This window comes from Columba livia, chromosome 1 (genome assembly GCF_036013475.1).
Source record: "Columba livia isolate bColLiv1 breed racing homer chromosome 1, bColLiv1.pat.W.v2, whole genome shotgun sequence".
In the NCBI taxonomy this organism is placed as follows: Eukaryota; Metazoa; Chordata; class Aves; order Columbiformes; family Columbidae; genus Columba; species Columba livia.
In genome coordinates this window covers 24,719,902-24,738,293 of record NC_088602.1, presented here as the reverse complement: position 1 = coordinate 24,738,293, position 18,392 = coordinate 24,719,902, and the positions used below count along the sequence as shown (strand labels likewise).

Sequence of the window (18,392 nt, the reverse complement as noted above, 5' to 3'; positions counted from 1 at the left end):
CCTTTTGGTGGTTCTTAAAAGGGTGAATGTGTTGGCTTGGGAAGTAAAAAGTTTGTCAGCCGTAAGATACTAAAATGTATGCCAACTTCTACTCCACTCTGGGGAAACAGACTTGTAAGAGCAGCTTGGTGTCTTTTTCGTATGAGAAACACACTGTTCTTGAACAGCATAGCTGTTTAGGCCTTGTGCCCTAGGGAGGGATGCTCTTTATCCTCCTATTCTTCCACTGAGTCTTCTGCATCTCTCCCCTCCTGCCAAAGTCACCTGTATTTCTTTCCTCCTGCGTGTATGCCGGGCTGGCTTTCATGTGCAGAGCTGCTGGTCAAGAGACATGTCATTAATCTTTCCAAATTATTAAAAGGCTCAAGTAAAACTGTGAAATTAGTGGCGACGTTAATTAGTGGAGACGCTAATTGGAGTGTCTCTTCTACTTCTCTCAGAATTCTCATGAAATTTGAAAGAACAGCGTGACTTTGAGGCTTTTATCCCAGTTCTCCAGTTGACCTGTCAAACTGGCAAAGGCTTCAAAAGCTGTTTGCAGTGTGTGCCCACTGACAAAAGGACAGAATAACAAAATATCGCATAGGCCCCACATCATTTGGAATTGATTCCAGGGTAAAACCTGACTGTATATGACTAATGTTAGTTTGGTATCCATTATAAACCATATGCCCAATTACAATTAGATGCCTCTATGGCAACTGAATTATTGTGTGACGTAAAGTGTATATTCACATAACTCATAGCAATTAGTTTTGCAATTAAAGCACTTGAATCTCAGAGAGTAATTATGAATGGGAATTCTTTATCCAGCAAGGATGTATCTAGCAGGGTGTCACAGGCTGATGAAAAAGTAGGTATTGATGTGTATACATCATCCATATACCATCTGTGCTGCGCATTACTGCCAGGCAGCACAGACCTATTAGGGGAGAGCACTGTAACAGACCTTTTCCTGCCTTCTAGTGCTGCGCAGTGTTCTGTGATGCACGCTCTTAGATATTTGGGTTGATGTCAGAGCAGTTAGAACTCTCTCATACATTTCCTGTGAGGGTTATATGCTCAAAGTTAGTATACATTCAGAGTGAGGAGGTAAGACACTGTGTTTTCTACACCACCAGCTAATTCAGTGCTCCAGCCTTCCCTAAAATGTCATCTTCAATGTTCTGTAGGAAAACCACATGATAAATACTTACACCTGAGCACCAGCATTCCCCTTATTGTGAGTTTACGTTTTCTGTTCCGTTTTCCCAGCCTTATGATATTACTCATTGCATCCCTCTATATGGGAAGTCAAATATTTGTTTTGTTTTGAAGCCATCTCATCTCCCCAGACCTCTGTCTTGGGGGTTATTTTATGAGAAAAATCAGTGTCTTCATGTTAGACTTTGACCTTTGTAACAATTAATTAATGAAGGTAAAGTATAATTAGCAGAAACAGAAGGGTATTCCGAGGAGATACAGGAAAAGTGTTGCTATTACTTCTAACACCTATGATGTCTTTGCAAGCTGTGCCACCTTGTAGGTTGAGATGAGGCTCTTGGAAAGCATCTTGGAATTTTGTAGGGGTGTAAGTTTGCATGAGAAGCCCAGTTGAATCTCAACATATACAACTTTCAAAAGCCACTGGGATCCAAGTATTTAAAGGTTATACACAATCTTAATCTCCAAGAATGAATAGTGTGAGCACGAAGTTAAATCTCGGGTGATTCCCTAGAGTACACTAACCAGGGCAGCTGAGCCACTACAAACCTGATTGTGTTGTGCATACTGGGAGAAGATTACTATGCTTGACGGAAAAACAGGACCATCGGGGAAATAGTGACTGAGAAAGTATTGGGTGAGCCCACTCATCCTCAGGGCAGCCAGATTTGAAGTAACACTTAACTAGAATTGCTCTTAAAGCCACAGGTTAGAACAAATCTCCTTTTCTAATCTTTGTAGAAATCAGTTTTGAAAACCAGTGGCTTCCTGTAGAAGGTGACTCTATCCCATCACGTCCTTTGGGTGTGGAAGGAGTGGGATATGCCAACAAAATGCTTTACTCTTTGGAATAGTTGACTTTCTTGAAAAGATACTGAAACCCCTTGCGTCCCTTGACAAATACCAGAAGCAGACACAAATAGGGAGTTGGCTATCAAGTTATGATGCATTAGATAGTGACTGGAAAAGGGCCAGCATTATCTGCGTGTGACTCAAGTGCGCCTCTGCTGTGAGATTTTCACATCAAGAGTGTTTTAAAATATCTCAGAAGGATATAGTTGGGTGTTCATGAATTTAGCTCTGTTTTGTGTGTTAGAATGATTTCAGATGGGGTTAGGATGATCTTATTTCAGGTATTGTTATCTTAATTGTTCACTTAATTAGGAAATCTCATTATTCGAATGCAGGTGGTCATCATGCAGGGGTTTTTTTGCCATCCTTTCCATAAAACATGATCAGCTTTTTTTACAAACACAAGAAATAAAGAGTGAGAGGTGATTATGTTAGCATTTTAGCTATCAGGTAATCTATTCAGTAATTCATAAAACCCTTGCTAGAACAAGCTGCTGGGAGCCAAGAGCAGCCTAAGCTGAGAGAGAAAAAGTGAATTGACAGGAACATTATGTTGAAGGAATGTGCAGTGATGAAGGACTATAGGGTGTTGGCATATGCACTTCATGAAAGTGAGTGAAATTAAGGGAGAGACTGTCAAAAAGCAGGAAGGGGCTGTTAGAAGTGAGGAAACAGGGCACTGAAACAAACTACAGGGAACAGGAGGCTGGTTTGGAAAGAGATTGGAATGATAGAGAGGATGGAGGGAGACGGGCTGAGGAAATGAGTATATGGGGGAAGAAGAGGAATAAAAATATGTTGAAGAAGAAACAATAAAGGAAGGTAAAGAGGAAGATACTGTGGGGATATAGTGGGGAAAAGTAATGGGTGGCTGAATGTAGGTACCAGGACAAAAAGGTATGAAGTAGAAAGTTAAGAGAAGTTATAAAGGAGACAAGCTGGTGTGGAGGAAATACTGAAATGAAATCTGTGCAAGGGTCATCACATAGAAGAGGAAGGGGATGCAGTATCTGAACTCTTTTGGCCTTATCTTCTTTTATTTATATAATGACAGTGGCAGCTCTTCATAATAGTAATGGTACCCAAGTCCCTTGCAAGCAAATTAGAATGCCTGTGTGCTTATAAGGATTCTGAAGGCTGACTTCCCAGCCTGCCATGATTACACACAAGGTGTGCATGCTGGCTGAAGGGCTTAGAGCTGGGCTGTCATTTAATCAAATGGCCTGCACGCTTTTGAAGATGACACAATTTGTCTGGAAGCTCTCCATAAAGCTCAGTATATTTTAGAGTAGGAACTTGGAGGTTTTAAACGTTTTGCATCTGCATCTTTTGGTTTTAAAAATGCTTATTTTGATGATTTGGAAGCTGCAGGTAACAGAAATGTTATAGCATAACTTTTAATGGGAAGGGATTTTGTACATTGACAAAGTGATACACAATGGCTGTTTGGGTTCTTTTGGTTTCTTCGTCTCTCAGTTTCCAAGAGAACAGGGAAACATGCTTGAAATGAAAGTCTGGAAAAATCACTGAGAGTTGCAACCAATAATTTAACAGTTTGATGAAATCAACATCAAAATAGTTTTCCTAGTTTGGGCCTTTTGGTACACCTAAGAGCAGAGTAGTGTTACAGTGTCTTTTGGAAGAGAGAGCAACTCAGGCAGCAGCTCTAACATGGCCTGAAGTCCCTGACTTTTCTGCTTCTTTCTACTTCTTCAGTTTAATGACCTACTGACATGGAGGATAGGGAAACCTTCAGAAAGCTTCAAAATTATCTAGTTCAAATTACTTGATATGATGACAGGGAGGTGGCATTAAGCACCTTTCTGATTGACTCTTCACTGCTTTTTCAAAGTTTTCAGAGTACAAGCGCATGTCAGCTGTTGCATTACATTTGCTTACACTTCAGTAACACTCAAAGGTCAGCTCTTTTTGCTCAGCTGTGACAAGTTCTGTCAAACATGTGATTTTGCAAACTCCTCTTCCTGTGTTAAAAATGCTATAATACATTAGTAGAGAGATAAAAGAGGAAGTTGTTATTGCTCAGAACTCACACTTCCTTTCTCTCCTGACATTGAGAACTATTTTTAAGTGAAGTATAAACATAAAAAATTACATCATTTTATATTAGGTGGCAGCTGCCCATTTGTTTTAATTTGGGATGATCCAAGAAAACCCTGGTTTTGTTCACTGAAGGCCAGGATCATGGAAATGCATGGAAAGGACATTCTTAAATAGTTTCTGTTGTTTCCAGTGACAGGAATGGACCTTACCTTTTAAATATTTGCATTTGCTTTCCTGAGTCTTTATTCCAGAAGTGTCTTATTCCAACAATGACATTTCAGGCAGAACTTTAACAACTACTAACTCACCAGGTTTGTGAAATTACCTCTGCCGGTTTCTGTTAGTTGGGCTCAGCGTGGACAGACTGAATGGAAGATGACAGCGGACCTGACTTTGGCATCTGTCAGAAATGAGGAGGGAAGTCTGATGACTTCAAAACACCACTTGCAAAACATGCTACATGGAAATTCATCTTTTGGGAAATAATGGAGGAAATGCATTTTGATAATGGCCTTCATGGAGGGAGGCACTTTCTTGATGTACTCACATTCACCATCCTTTGGATGCCTACACACCCCTCAGGTGCCTGCCACAAACTCTGATTGCTATTAACTTGCATCTCATTACACTGATCTTCCTGGCCGGGGAACCAAAAGGTTGATTGCCAAAGTCTAAATAAATAAAACTTCATTCCCCTCTAAGGGACTCAAGCATGCAATGTGGTTCTCTGTGGCTTCTTGCCTTTGTCATTTTACCATTGCGGAGTGGATGCAAAAAGGTGATGTTTTATGACAATTTGCACTTGCAACTTCACTAACAGAATGATTTAATACAGAGCAATTGTGAATAGGGTCATAGCTGATTGGGAAATAAACCTTAATGAAGTAATTATAGTTGTTTAACAGGAACTACAATACTAGACCAAGTACTGAAATTATACTCCCCGTGTTAGAACATTTCAAGAAGCATAAGAAGGACATTGCTCGCTGAATATGTACCACACCAGCTTTATCTGTGTGCAGCTTCCCTGATCTGCACTGATGAATTTCTGTACATGCACAAATACGTTTCTGTGTCTTGAACAAGACATACAGGAATCTAGTCTGCTTGCTTGGATTTCTGTGTGATCAGATATGATCAAGATAACGACACAGAAATACAGTGTGTTTTTACTTGTTAAGATTTTGCAGAGGACAGAAACCCTAATTTTAGAACTGAAGACTTCTCATGCTCACCTGGAGACTGTCAGGAGTGGTAATAAGCCTGGTGTGTGTTAACACACGGGCTCTTTGAAACTTATAGAATCAGCCGCCATCTCTGACTGTTATTACGTCTCATATCAAGTATCCTGGTGTCTCAGTAGTGTGAGGGCTGGCTGGATGTTTCTGCATAATCAGTCAAGTAACAACTGAGAGACCTTTCTCACATTTCACAGCATATGCTGCTTGGGTTTTATATGTAGAAACTGAGTTTCTCCAAAATGGGAGGCGAGACCTTTTTTAATGAATTAGTGATCTTAGTAGAAAATATAGGGCTGAGGTGACATGCTGAGGTATGGGCTACTTGAGGAAGAGTGGCTGAGAATGGAACTGTGTTTGTGTGCTGCTCTTGTAAAACTAGTTCCCTTTGCTGCCTGAAACACCATCACATTTTTAGAAACTCTAGAAACAAATTAGACACAATTAGGCCTTTCTCTCATGTCTGTGCTTAGAATCCAGGTGACTTAAGCAACTGTCCCTTTGCTTATACTTTTTGTGTTTGTTATAAATGATGAAACTGTTTTGCCAAAACACGCTGTCTGCGTGTCTCATGGGCCTGTGCACAGCCTTGCGTGTTTTCAGCCTTTTTCTCTACGCATGCTGGTGCTGAGCTGTGACACCCAACTCTCCTTTGAGCTGGAAGGAAGGTGAAGGCCCAGTGCAGTGTCTGCTTCAGCAACTGCTGTAGCCTTTGGTTCTCATTTATGTGCATGGAAAATTAATTCTACAGCCCCTCTGTCCTATTGCCTCCTGTTCCTCAACATCCCCCTGGTGTTTGGGCTACAAAGATGATTAGGGGTCTGAAGCATCTTTCTTATGAGGAGAGACTGAGAGAGTCTGTTCAGCCTGGAGAAGAGAAGGCTGAGAGGGGATCTCATCAATGTTTATAAATATCTCAAGGGTGGGTGTCAAGAGTATGGGGCCAAACTCCTTTCAGTGTTGCCCAGTGATAGGATGGGGGCAGTGGGCACAGACTGAAGCACAGGACGTTCCATCTGAATATGAGGAGAAAATTCTTTACCTTGAGGGTGGCAGAGCACTGGAACTGCTACTCAGAGAGGTTGTGGAGTCTCCTTCTCTGGAGATACTCAGGACCCACCTGGACACATTCCTGTGCAATCTGCTCTAGGTGAACTTGGTTTAGCAGGCAGGTTGGACTAGATGATCTCCAGAGCTCGCTTCCAACCCTAGCCATTCTGTGATTCTGTGATTCTGTAAAGGAGTTATCTCCTTACACAATACCTTTCAGTATAAAACAGCAGTGAATATCCCCTTTGCTGTGTGCTAGTGATTTTAAGTGCAAGGATGAAGCAGTTTTACTGTTTTAACTTTTTTGAACATGTAAAGATAGGCAGGCCTACACACACTTCCTTGACCTCTAGTCTTAGAAATCATCACAAATTCCTGTTTTTTCTTCCTTCAGACCCAAATGTGCAGCAGAAGTTTCCAGGCCACCTTTCTGGTGTAATTTAATGCTATACCTGAAGTCCCCATGAGATATGCAGGACTGTAATAATCTCATGCTCTCTGCTGCTTATGCTTATTTTACATAAATGCTTAGTGTGTCACCATCCCAAATGTAAACTGGTGATTATCAAAGGCTCTTTTCTTATGCAATGTAGTCTTTGTCATAGGAGTCACAGTTTTTAAGGCTGTCGGCAGAAAATACAAACCTAAAACCTCATGAGTATGTTTAGATGGATTGAAAGTGTTTTGTTTGTTTGTTGTTTTTTTTAAACAAGGAGGTAAGGCAGCTTCCTTTAAACATGTTTTGTTAATGGGATAGAAGTCATACTTAATAGTTACCGTTTTCCTTCCACAGCCTTCTTAAAGAAGTATTTTAAATTGTCCTTAATTGCATGGTGGACACTCTGGGTGCAATTCAGCTGCTCTTTGAGAAGCCTTGGGGCAACTAGGACATCTGTTTGGGGTTGGCAGATACAAGTGGGAACCTCTGGAGACCCCTGCTCTCCCAGAGATCGCATTTAGACTTCCCAAATGGCACTAGACATCTATCTTTAGACAGCCGAATTTCCCCCTTTCTGGCAAGGACTTGCTTGACAGAATTCTCCCAGTACACATTTCCAGGCTTTAGAAGTCCTAATACTTGTTCTGGGTTTAGTTTTATTGGGAGTTTGATCAGCACTGAATAGAGGTTCTGTTGCTGTCTGCTGCCATCCTCTTTTCAAGTGACTACTGGTTTAATGTCTGTCTGCTTGATGAAAATAAGCAGGGCAGGGGAAAGGGTCTATTTAACATGAGAAATTTTGTTTAATTTATATTTTTGTCCAGAGCTAAGCCCTCAAAAAGCAAGCATTTAAATCCAGGTTAAGATTTAATTTGTATGACAAAAAATTCACAGTAATTTCATCAATTTCAGAAGCATTGTTTCAAATATTCAGCAATATGAGGGAGTGAAGAATTAATATGTAACTTCATACACCACTTAAGGTACAATAAATAATCCCCTAATCAAACACATCAAACATATAATTTAATCCCAGATTTATGCCCGCTTAATAATAAGGACAAATGCTTCTGCTGTCAGAAATAAAGATATTATTATAATTTTTGATCCCCTGTTTTTGTGTTATTGTATTCTTTCAAGAACTGGTTATTTTGTACCCCCTTATAATGAAGTCTGTTTGACAATGTATTTATCATAGCATTAATATAATTCAGCATTTCTAGTAGATATTTGGAAACAATTCTGGGGTATTCTGGGAGGTGCCTGATTGCAACAGAGCCATTGAAGGTGTTTGCGAGTGCATCTAGTGCCCATCTCAAAGGATTAAGAAACAGAATTCACTGGAGACTTACACTTGGTTTTACATTCAGGGTGAATTGACATAACGGTTTGCTGCTGCCAAAAGGAAGAAGTCTCTCCCTTGTCCCCCATTTTTCTCCTTTCCAAGCTCCTGGTGGCACATTTGTGTTACTTGTATGTGCCAGTTTGACTGAAAATGGGTTAATTTTCTTCATGCAGTTAGAAACCTTTCTTTTGGGTAGCTAGCATTCTCATCATTTGGACTTAGTTTGAGAACAAGCAGATAACACCCCAGCACAGACTTAGTGTTTTTAATCGCTCTGGTCTGAGAGCCAAGGATGCTCTGAGTGCCCTGCCTACAAGTGTGAGACAGTGAGCTTGACTGACATCCAGATTTATCAATAAGAGTATGCCATCGCACTGGTGTCATGCACCATATTTAAGGAGTCAGTCTCTTGCACTCTCTGGCTTCTCAGGTGCTTTCTCTTGCGCGTGTTGTTTTTTTCCTTCTCTTCGCTCTTTTTGTTGGAGCCAGGGGAGGTCTGCGTGGGATGTTTAGTTCAGCTTTTTACCATTTTGCAGAGGCCTTTGGATTTTTCTGCCTTTTTCCTCTTTTTTTCTCTCTCTGGGATCGGCTTTAGGACCAGGTGTGGCTTGCTGGGACTGGCTGCTCAGTTGTGGACAGAGCTCATGAGGAATTGCCTTGAGTATCTTTTATTATATATATATAAATACATATATTTGTAATATATAATATATATATTTACTAGTAGTGTATTAATATTTTGTTACTTTATTAAACTGTGTTTATCTCAATCCAAGTTTCCCCCTTCCCTTTTTGATTCTCTCCCCTGTTGGGGGGATTCAGGGAGGGAGTGAGTGAGCGGCTATCATGGTTGTTTTGCTAGCTCAGGTTAAACCAAGACATAGTGCCACCTCTGTCAAAAAATGAATAATTTTCTGGTGAGGTGACAATTTGAATTGACTCCCAAAAGAGTCTGATAAATGCCAGATATCATACAAGAGAAGTGGGACCATATAACTGGGCACTGAAGAGGGACAGAGAAGGAACAGTGGGGAAACAACAAGAGCAAGACATTGTACATTGGCGTATCGTTATGAAGTCAGCTGCTTGTATCACCAGAATTCACAGCTGGAAGAGTACTTGGAAATGGGGATATCGGCTTTACCCTTAGCTCTGTAGATCTCATGGCCAAGATATGTGCTGGGCCATGCATTTCATGAGCAGTTAATGTAGATCTGTGCAGAGCCAGAGCCCCTAAGAGAGCCAGCTTAGCCAGTTAACGTATATATTTAGTCAGATTTTGCATGGTCATTGCTGGATTTACAAAGTAATGCGATTCCAGTTCCTGTGCCAGCCTGAGTATTTGGCATGCTGCTTTCTGTCCAAGTTTGTTTGCATTTACCTGTCACTTGGCTTCCATATATTAATATATGGCGAGGTGCCAGCCCTGTTGCATAATGCAACTCCCTGGTGCGATTGGTTCAGCTTTTTGCCACCAAAAAGTCAAGGCTGTCACTGACCAGCTGGAGCGATACTTCAGACTTCAGATTGGAAATTGAATATAGGTAATCTGTACACAAAATACACACTTTTAAAAACTGAAGGAACAAGCATGTCATGCAATGCAGTATTTCTGGGCACTGGAAACCTGTGAAATAGGTATGATGCTATGAGCACATCAGTAATTAAGAGATATACCACTATGTGCTGTTCATAAATCTTCCTAATTGCAGGAGAAACATACATTTCATATGTGGTTTGATGGTCTTGACATTATAAAAATATGACATTTTGTGTGTCCTGAGTGCAAGGTCTGAGTCTAAAAGGTCCAAACATAAATATGCTCAATTTAGCACACTCAGGAAAATCAAGGATGAGTCAGTTCTAAAGGGATTTCAATCAGTGGTGCCACAAAGTCTAGATAGTTCAAAGCTGAACCCTAGAGAGTTAAGCTTACCAGTGGGTCTTGGTTTTTTTGTATGGTTGTTTGGTTGGTTTGATTTTTGTTTGTTTGTTTGTTTTTTAGTATCCCAGCATGCTAAGACAAAAGTCCTTTAATGTCAAATTAGAAACTGTTTACTGAGGACTGTCTAACTTCAAGCATAATGAAGTATTTGTGCTAGTTGCTAGTAATGACACAAATATTTTCCCCCCATTTTATTTCTTCTTGTTTTCTGCTTTCTGAAACCATGAGCAATGTTTCTTTGAGCTACCAAGATGGTGGCTCACAAAACATCCTGACCCAGTTCTGAGTCCACTTTTCTAAAGGACTTGGTCTGCCCACCCACAATGACTGAGCACATGAGTTTGGAAATGATTTTTTTTTAATTGCCTTGATTAATAGTTCAATAAATTAGGAGGAAATTAACTGTTTGCTTGTAGTGGCTTCCCACGTAATTCCATGATTTCTCAAAAGATTAATGTATCTCGAAGAGCAAACAAAAGCTTCCATACACTTCCTAAATTAACACAAAGATGATGTCGTAAGAAGCAGCTTTCTGGGCTGTTTTGAAAGGAAGCCAATATGCCTTATGAATCTTGCCTGATAGTCTTTTAATAACTTTTATTTTAAGGCTTCTGAGCTGAACTGTGCATTCAATGATTTGTGCTTTAGTAGAAGCCCAGGAATACATTAACTGCCTTTTGGAGGATTGTTAGCTGTCAGTTCATTAGCAAATGTAATTATGAATATTGATGAAAAATATATACTGTAATATGTATCTGCTTTCAAACAGACACTGTCATTAAAATGTCATAATTTATAAAACTCCTTGCTTACTGTGTTACTATTATAATCTTATTAATACTGAAAGGAACCTTATTTACATGTGGCTGCTTATTTACTATTCGCTTTTCACTAGGTTTCCATGAGGAAAGCAAACAACTTTTTTCAGTCTGTTTTCAGGGATCTTGCATGAATACTCAAGATTTAACTGTGATACAGCACAGGAATACTTGAATTTTTTTTTAAAAAAAAGGTTTTGTGTTTAAAAAGTCAATAATAATGGCAGATGAAGAGTAACACATTGGAGAAAAATGTTCTTTTTTATCTCTTCCTTTTTTTCTTCATGCTTTTTAAGCTATTTGTTGGCTTTGATTCGACGGGAGGAGAGGCTTTTTTCTGTTGCTCTCCCTTCTCCCTTACTTGCATATCATAAAGCAGATAATGGAACTTATGTTAGTGCAGCTCCAAGGAGCATCCCAGGAGTGTCCACCTGTGGTCTCATGGCCTGTTTAAACTGCAGCTATGTGCTGGTGAGATGATCGGACTGTGCTTGTGTGAAGAGGGATCAGTAAAACCATTCCAGCAAATCCAGCACTCACAGAGCTGGAGCTGCACTTCCCAGGCAATGGACCTCGACTCTGTCATCTTCTCTATGTGCCCAAACTTAGTTTGCACAAGTATTATTAAAAGTCCCCAAGATATTAGAGCAGAGGAACTTTATAGCCACAAGCAAGACTACCAGCTGTTCTGTAAATATGGAGATTTGTTTGATGTGTGATCTCAGCTTTTGTGTGTGGATATTCCTGGTCTGTAATAACAATTCTCTCATGGTGAGTGGAGCTGATTTTAGAGACCTGAGTGCCAATTTTACAGTAGTCAGCAGTAGAAGAAAATTTCCTTATTTCACCATTTTCTTGCCCAAGGTGCACAACTGATTCAATGAGAGGAAATAGTATCAGAAATGCCACAAGTATTTAAGTTAAAACACTTCTCCCTTGTGCCATCAAGAGCCACACTTCGGGGTCCATATCCCTTTCGGATTTCTCTTAGGCTCTCACAGCTGAAGAGCCCTGGTCCCACCTCATGCTATTCATTTGGGGAAGTAGATCATCAAGGATCACTCAGCATCCAAGGGTGAAGCTGACATACTCTCCCTCTGAATAAGTGTTTTGTAACAGAAGGAAGTGTCAGAAAACATTTGCCTGGGCTGACAAAGAGTGCTTTACCTTGGCGTAATCCCCTCAGTAGCTGTTAAGGTGAAAAGAGAGTTACATTCTGAATGATTATATATGGGTGATTTATAAGATTTATAGCATTAACACTTCTTGCCCTCACAATAGACACTGGTAAGTGCAGTATTCAATAACATTTTTGCACTTAAATTATATTTCCGTCCACCTGTATATGCTATTTTTAAAATCACTGCCTGAATACAGTTTAGTTTCATTTTGGTATTATTCATAATCCAGACACCTTCAATGCTTTAAGTTCAATACCACCTGTGTTGAAAAGCAAGACAGCAAGCAGTCCCTGGATAGGTGGATTTTTTCTGGCCAGCAGAGTCCTGTGGGGAAAGGTCAGATGTAGCAAAGCTGCCTTGAGTCCTGGAGGTCCTTAGGGACATCACACTGCAGTCTCAGCTCTGCTGCCCTTTAAATAGGTACAGCCTGAACTCTCCATGCTGTGTGACCAGCTGCTGCTGATTGATGCAAAAACATTAAAGCCTCACGGGCTGTGTCTGCAGCCTTGTTATATTGCTTATGCCATTTCCCTAAATAATAAATTCCCTGCCTGTCTCCTTTGCCTGGTAGCTCCTGGATAACCTTTGGCCGTGCTCCTGGAGCACTGCAAAATGCCTGACCCTAAAACTGTGAGTGGTGTCGGTTTTGGTGGTGTGGCTCCTCTGTTTTTCTATGCATCTGGTGTTGCGGAATAACAGATGGTGCTTTATCCAGTGCCAGGAGCTGTTGGAAGCACCCAGCTCCCCTCGTTCTCAGTTTCAGGAGTTTGTCACACGGGATCCCTGAGATCAGTGTGGGTGCTGAGAGACTGCAGCAAGAGTGGCTCCGTTCCCTGGAGCTGCATGGTGGCAACTCATGGTGAGATGGGGCAGTATGAGTTAGGCCCAAGGACAGCAGGGACTTGTTATGGATACCACCAACCCTGGTGGCACATTCTTGGTGCTGGAGGGCCTCTCAAGGAGTATATGGTGGATTCGCTCAGGGCAGTTGAGATGCAGATGCTTGAAACAGCCTTAGAGGTGTGGTCTCTGTGAGTCTGTGTGAGACATTGATAAATGGAAATAAAATCCAAGGACTGCTGTTATTTTTCATGGTACTATCAGGAAGGGCAGAAATATCTCTAGTAAAAGTGAACTCCTTTCTTAAGAGACCTTTTCCCTTGCAGTGAGAGTCTCCCACATGATAGAGAAGTGTTTAAAGAGCTAAAGATCTGCTGTGAACATCTTGTTAATTCCTTTATGCTGTGCTGCTTGGTGAACCTTTACAAACGAGATTATTTACTCTCCAATTCCTCCATTGTCATTCTCTTGCCCCTTTCTATGTGTGGTAGCAGAAGCAAAGCGAAAGTAACGAGAATGTCAGCCTCTGAAAAGCAGCATTTCATTCAGTTATACCGTGTTATTATCAGCAGACTCAAAACAGCTGGAAGATAATACAGGAATAAAATGCAGATGGAGGAAAGATGGCAAATGGCAGGGAGCATAAAAAAATTATAACAAACATTGAAAGAGGAGAATATCTTCCTTCTTCACATTAAATTCTTTAACTTTAGTCTTCTGGCTTGTCTTGCAATAAGGTAGTGAAATAGTGTCATCAGAAGCATCACAATTATGCCGTACTCCAGGAAGTTCAGGGCTGGTTGCAATCCCTGAAGTTCCATTTTTAGGTGCAGGCAGAATTCCCAGGATGTTTTTTGGGTTCACTAGCCTTTTTAAGGAAGGAGGCATGTTACGTGGGAGAAACTTGCACTACTTGCACTTTTGCTTTTATTAGTGAGGGTCAAATTATAAACAAAGACATTAAATTAAAAATTAATTTTGAACTAGTGTGCACAACCAACATTGCAACATTTTACCTTACATGTGAAGAGTGTTTCAGTGCTTTGTTTTTCTTACATTTTCAGGCTGCAGAACAGATAACACTGAAACACTACTCATACCAATGAGCACATCATCTTGTTTGACCTTTCAGGAACTATTGATATTATTGATTTCTAAACAGTAGAATAATAGGAGAAGGCAGTACAAACCATGAACATGTTTTGGTGGAGCCCTTTTTTTAGAATGAAGAGGATCTCTTTTGATTCATAATTTATTTAAGGCATCTGTGTGCTTGGATGCAGAGACATAGTTCAACATTCAGTCCACCATCGCCATCACCATCATCTATCATACCAAAGTACTTTTTATAGATTTATGCAGACAGGAAAGTGACTAACTTTACTTTCTGTTCCATTATTCATGGGTTGTCCTGAGGGGACCTTTGTTGATATTAGAGTGTGACTCCCAAACAACCTTTGTTCGGAGTAGGAAAACTAAGTGTTTTTATCCAGGACAAACAATGAATAATGCACAGTATTTTAGAGCTATCCTAAGGGCACATACTTACCGTAAAACACTAAACACTGAAAATGTGGAATAAAATGGGTTTCTGAAAGAGTTTTGAAATCCCTGTTTTAAAATCCATCATCCTCTGGACATAGTTTAGTATCACTGCAGCCAGTCCTGTCCGATCCATTTTATCTTTTCTTTTAAGTAGGGACATAATATAAAAGATTACCATTTAGTAGACCTAAGTCTGAGTTAGAGTATCTCCTGTTAGGATTTCCAAGGTTGAAGCATTTGTTGATCAATCATTCACTGAGAAAAGGTACAGGGGAATGTTCTCTGCTGCCATCAGGCTCATAATAAACCTTAAAAGACTTCCTTGCATTGCAGACAATTGAACTGCACTTGGGATTTTCACTATTCACCTTCAGTTCCTGCTGCTGTGTTTCATTTGTCATTGATCACATACCCGCTCTGAGGGACAAGAAATGATTCTATTCATCACTGTGATCTGTCAAAAAATTATGCTGTAATAACAACTGTCAGGTTTTTTCTAATGCTTGTTAAAAAGATCATAGGAGGGAAAAAAATTCCCACAAATCCTTCTAATCCCCCAATATTTTGTGTGCTGACAAACTGTGCAAGTTCATAGAAGGGGATGTTCCTGAGGACTGGAAGAAAGAAAATGTCACTTCTATTTTCTGTGTCACTTCTATATTCAAGAAAGAAGATGCAGGTGACCACAGGTCAGTAAGCTTCAGCTTGATCCTTGGGAATGTGGTAGAGCAAATAACCCTGGAAACTATTTACAAACATTTATGAAGGACAAATAGGTGACTGGGAGCAGCCAACACATTTGCAAGAAAGGGAAATCATACTTGACCAACTTTATAGCCTTCTACAATGAGATGGCTGCCTTAGTGGATGAAGGGAGAGCAGCGGGTGCTGTATATCTCAACTTCAGTAAGTCTTTTGACACTGTCTCCCACACCGTGCCATAGACAAACTGATAAAATATGAACTAGATAAATGGACAGTAAGGTGGATTGAAAATGGAGCGGCACACTGTTCATCTGGAGGCTACTCACTAGTGAAGCACTCTCAGGGTCAATAGTGGGGCCAGCACTGCTTAACATCTTCATTAATGATCTGGACAATGGGACAGATTTTGCAGAAGGTACAAAACAGGGAGGAGGGGCTGATGCACCAGCTGGTTGTCCTGACATTTAGAGGGGCCTCAACAGGCTGGGGAAATGCGCTGACAGGGATTTCATAAGGTTCAACAAAGGGACAAGCCAAGCATTGCTCCTGGATAGGAATCATCCCATGCACCAGTACACACTAGGGACCCACCAGCTGGAGGGCAGCTCTGAATGCAAGGCCTTGGGGGTCCTGGTGGAGAATGAGCCAGCAATGTGCCACTATCGCAAAGACCAAAGCCTCCAGGGCTGCATTAGGAAGAGTCTTTCCAGCAGGACAAGGGATGTGATCCTTCCTCTCTGCTCAGCCGTGGTGAGACACATCTGGAGTGCTGGGTCTGCATCTGAGGTCTCCAGCACAGGAAAGACTGAACTCTGTCCAAGGAAGATGTCCATGAAGATGATTCAGGGACTGGGGCACTTGACATAAAAGGAGAGACTGAGAGAGCTGGAACTGTTCAGCCTGGAGAAGAGAAGGCTCAGGGAGGATCTTACCAGAGTGTGTAAGTATATGATGGGGAGCAGTAAATAAGACAGAGACAGACTTTTCTTTGTGGTGCCCACTGACAGGACAGGAGGCCATGGGCACAAATTTAAGTAGAGGTAATTCAGTTTAAATGTAAGAAAAAAATGCATAGCTGTGCAATGAAACACTGAAAGAGGCAACCCTGAGATGTTGTGGAGTCTGCATCTCTGGGAGATATCCAACACCAAGATGGACATGATCCTGAAAGACCTGCCCTAGCTGATCCAGCTTTGAGCTCAGATCTTGGACCAGATGATCTCCAGAGGTGCCTTCCAACCTCAGTTTTCCTGTGGTTCCTCCTTTTTTGCTTTTTAACAATTTGTCTTTCATTTTTTACATCTGATAAGAGGAGGGCAGTGTCAGCAAGGTTTACAACTTGCAGAAAAAAGAGTATGTTGCAAAAAGTGAACAGCTTTTAACTATGAGAATTAGAGACAATTTAGTCAGAAGAGTCTTTCTCCTTTCATTTTCATAGACAATTCAGTTACTGCCAGTGGAAACTATTAAAACACAAATTTGAATTAATTTGTTTATTTTAATAAATGACATATTTTAAATAATAATCTGTTGGAACAGGTTACCAATGGATGTGGAAAAGTATTGTTCTGTCTCTTTAAATCAAATTTAGGTGGAAAGCAAAGCTATATAACAAACAAGTTCTACTTTATTCCAAAGCTCCAGAGAAAAGAACCACTTTAAGGGAAGATTTTGTCATGGAGAGGAAAACATGACAAGTGGTGTCTACATTATCCTAGAGAGGTGCCTGGAAAGGTGTATTCAAGACAGATTTCCCTTCCCATTCCCACTATTTAGCCAGCACAACGCGCAGGTGTAGCAACCCATGGGTAGCACAGAGGTGCCGCAATTGCTGCTAGGAAGGGTTGCAGGGGAGGAAATTTCCTCTCCAGGGCAACCTCATGAAATCTGGATGATGAGTAGCTGGCAGCACCTCTGTTTGCAGAGACAACACTTATTTTAGGTGGCAGAGCAGCCTCACGGGGATGCTGCCCTCTGACTTCCTTCTGCAGTACCAACAATGGGGACACTTCGCTCCTTCCATGGCATCCCCATCCATCACCATGGCTTGGGTGTATCCAGAGTCCTGCTGTGTCTGAGGAAAAGCACTCCCTATAGCACCTGCAGCACCTGCTTCACCTCCACAGCTGTGAGCAGAGAAAACACCAATATGCACCAGTGAGCTCCTATAGCCCCTGGACTCCTGCTCTGGCATCACCAGACACGTGCTGAACCCAGGAGGCTGCAGGGACTGTTCAGGCCAAGCAGGACGGTGTCTATCAAATTAAAGCACCCAGTGGGTTGGTCAGTATTGGAAAGTAGGTGGGCTGGGTCACTGACTGAGAGGATCTTCTGATACCTAAATGGAAATTTAGATTTCTTCAGACAGAATCCCATGCTGAGTCTGTGCTGTGTGAATGCTTGGGTTGAAACCTCACAGCTGGGCTCATTGCCACAGTACAATGACCTTATTATTGGACTTGACTTCCTGCCTTCGTGGTGGTTCAAATATATCCATCGTATTTCACAGTCTGGGTGGGCCCGAAGTACATATTCAGTCTCGTCATCTCAGCTGAGAAATGTTAACTCTTCAAGCTCCTCTTTATTTTCAGTGATGTGCCCATACAGTTCGTGGTTTTTCTTCCCTTTCTGGATCTTCCTCATTGCTCTAAACTCCATTTGTTAGATGACACTTCAGAATGATTTGTGAACTGGAGGTTCTAAAATATTTTCTGGAGCTTTATTTAGTAAATATTTTTTAAAAGTAAAAGCTTGCTGAAAGTTTTGCTTTACTGTTTTTCTAAGAGCTTGATTCTTCTATTTATAACAGGCAAGCAGCTCATACGCAATAAAGTCAAAATATAGCTAAGGTGGTTATGAAAACATAGCTAATAACAGGGAATTGTTTTTCCTTGCAAGTGCCTCAGTCCCATAAATGCTCCCGCAAGCACGTGCTTACCCATGTTGTCTGGATGCCTATGCTTCATAAAAACTGATGCAATGAAAACTGAATTGACTGCTTTCAAGGGTCCTTCTGAGAGCTTCATTATTTAATTTTTATTTCAGTCTGGGCTCTGTTGCTTACACAGGAAGTTTCATTTGACTTTTAGTACCTTAAAAATATTGTAATAACACTGCTTGGGTCTTGCAGTTCTGAGTAGTAATGTTGTGTGCACAAAGAGACATTCACC

At 41.0% G+C, this 18,392-nt stretch overlaps 1 long non-coding RNA gene across 1 annotated transcript in view; it reads left to right on the top strand.

Moving 5' to 3' along the window:
• The first annotated feature begins 15,323 nt into the window (after positions 1 to 15,323).
• Positions 15,324 to 18,392, top strand: part of LOC135578456 (uncharacterized) — a 50,188-nt gene continuing 47,119 nt past the window's right edge. The window contains exon 1 of the long non-coding RNA XR_010470080.1: positions 15,324 to 16,162. This is a non-coding gene — a long non-coding RNA (uncharacterized LOC135578456). The remainder of the gene's footprint in view (positions 16,163 to 18,392) is intronic.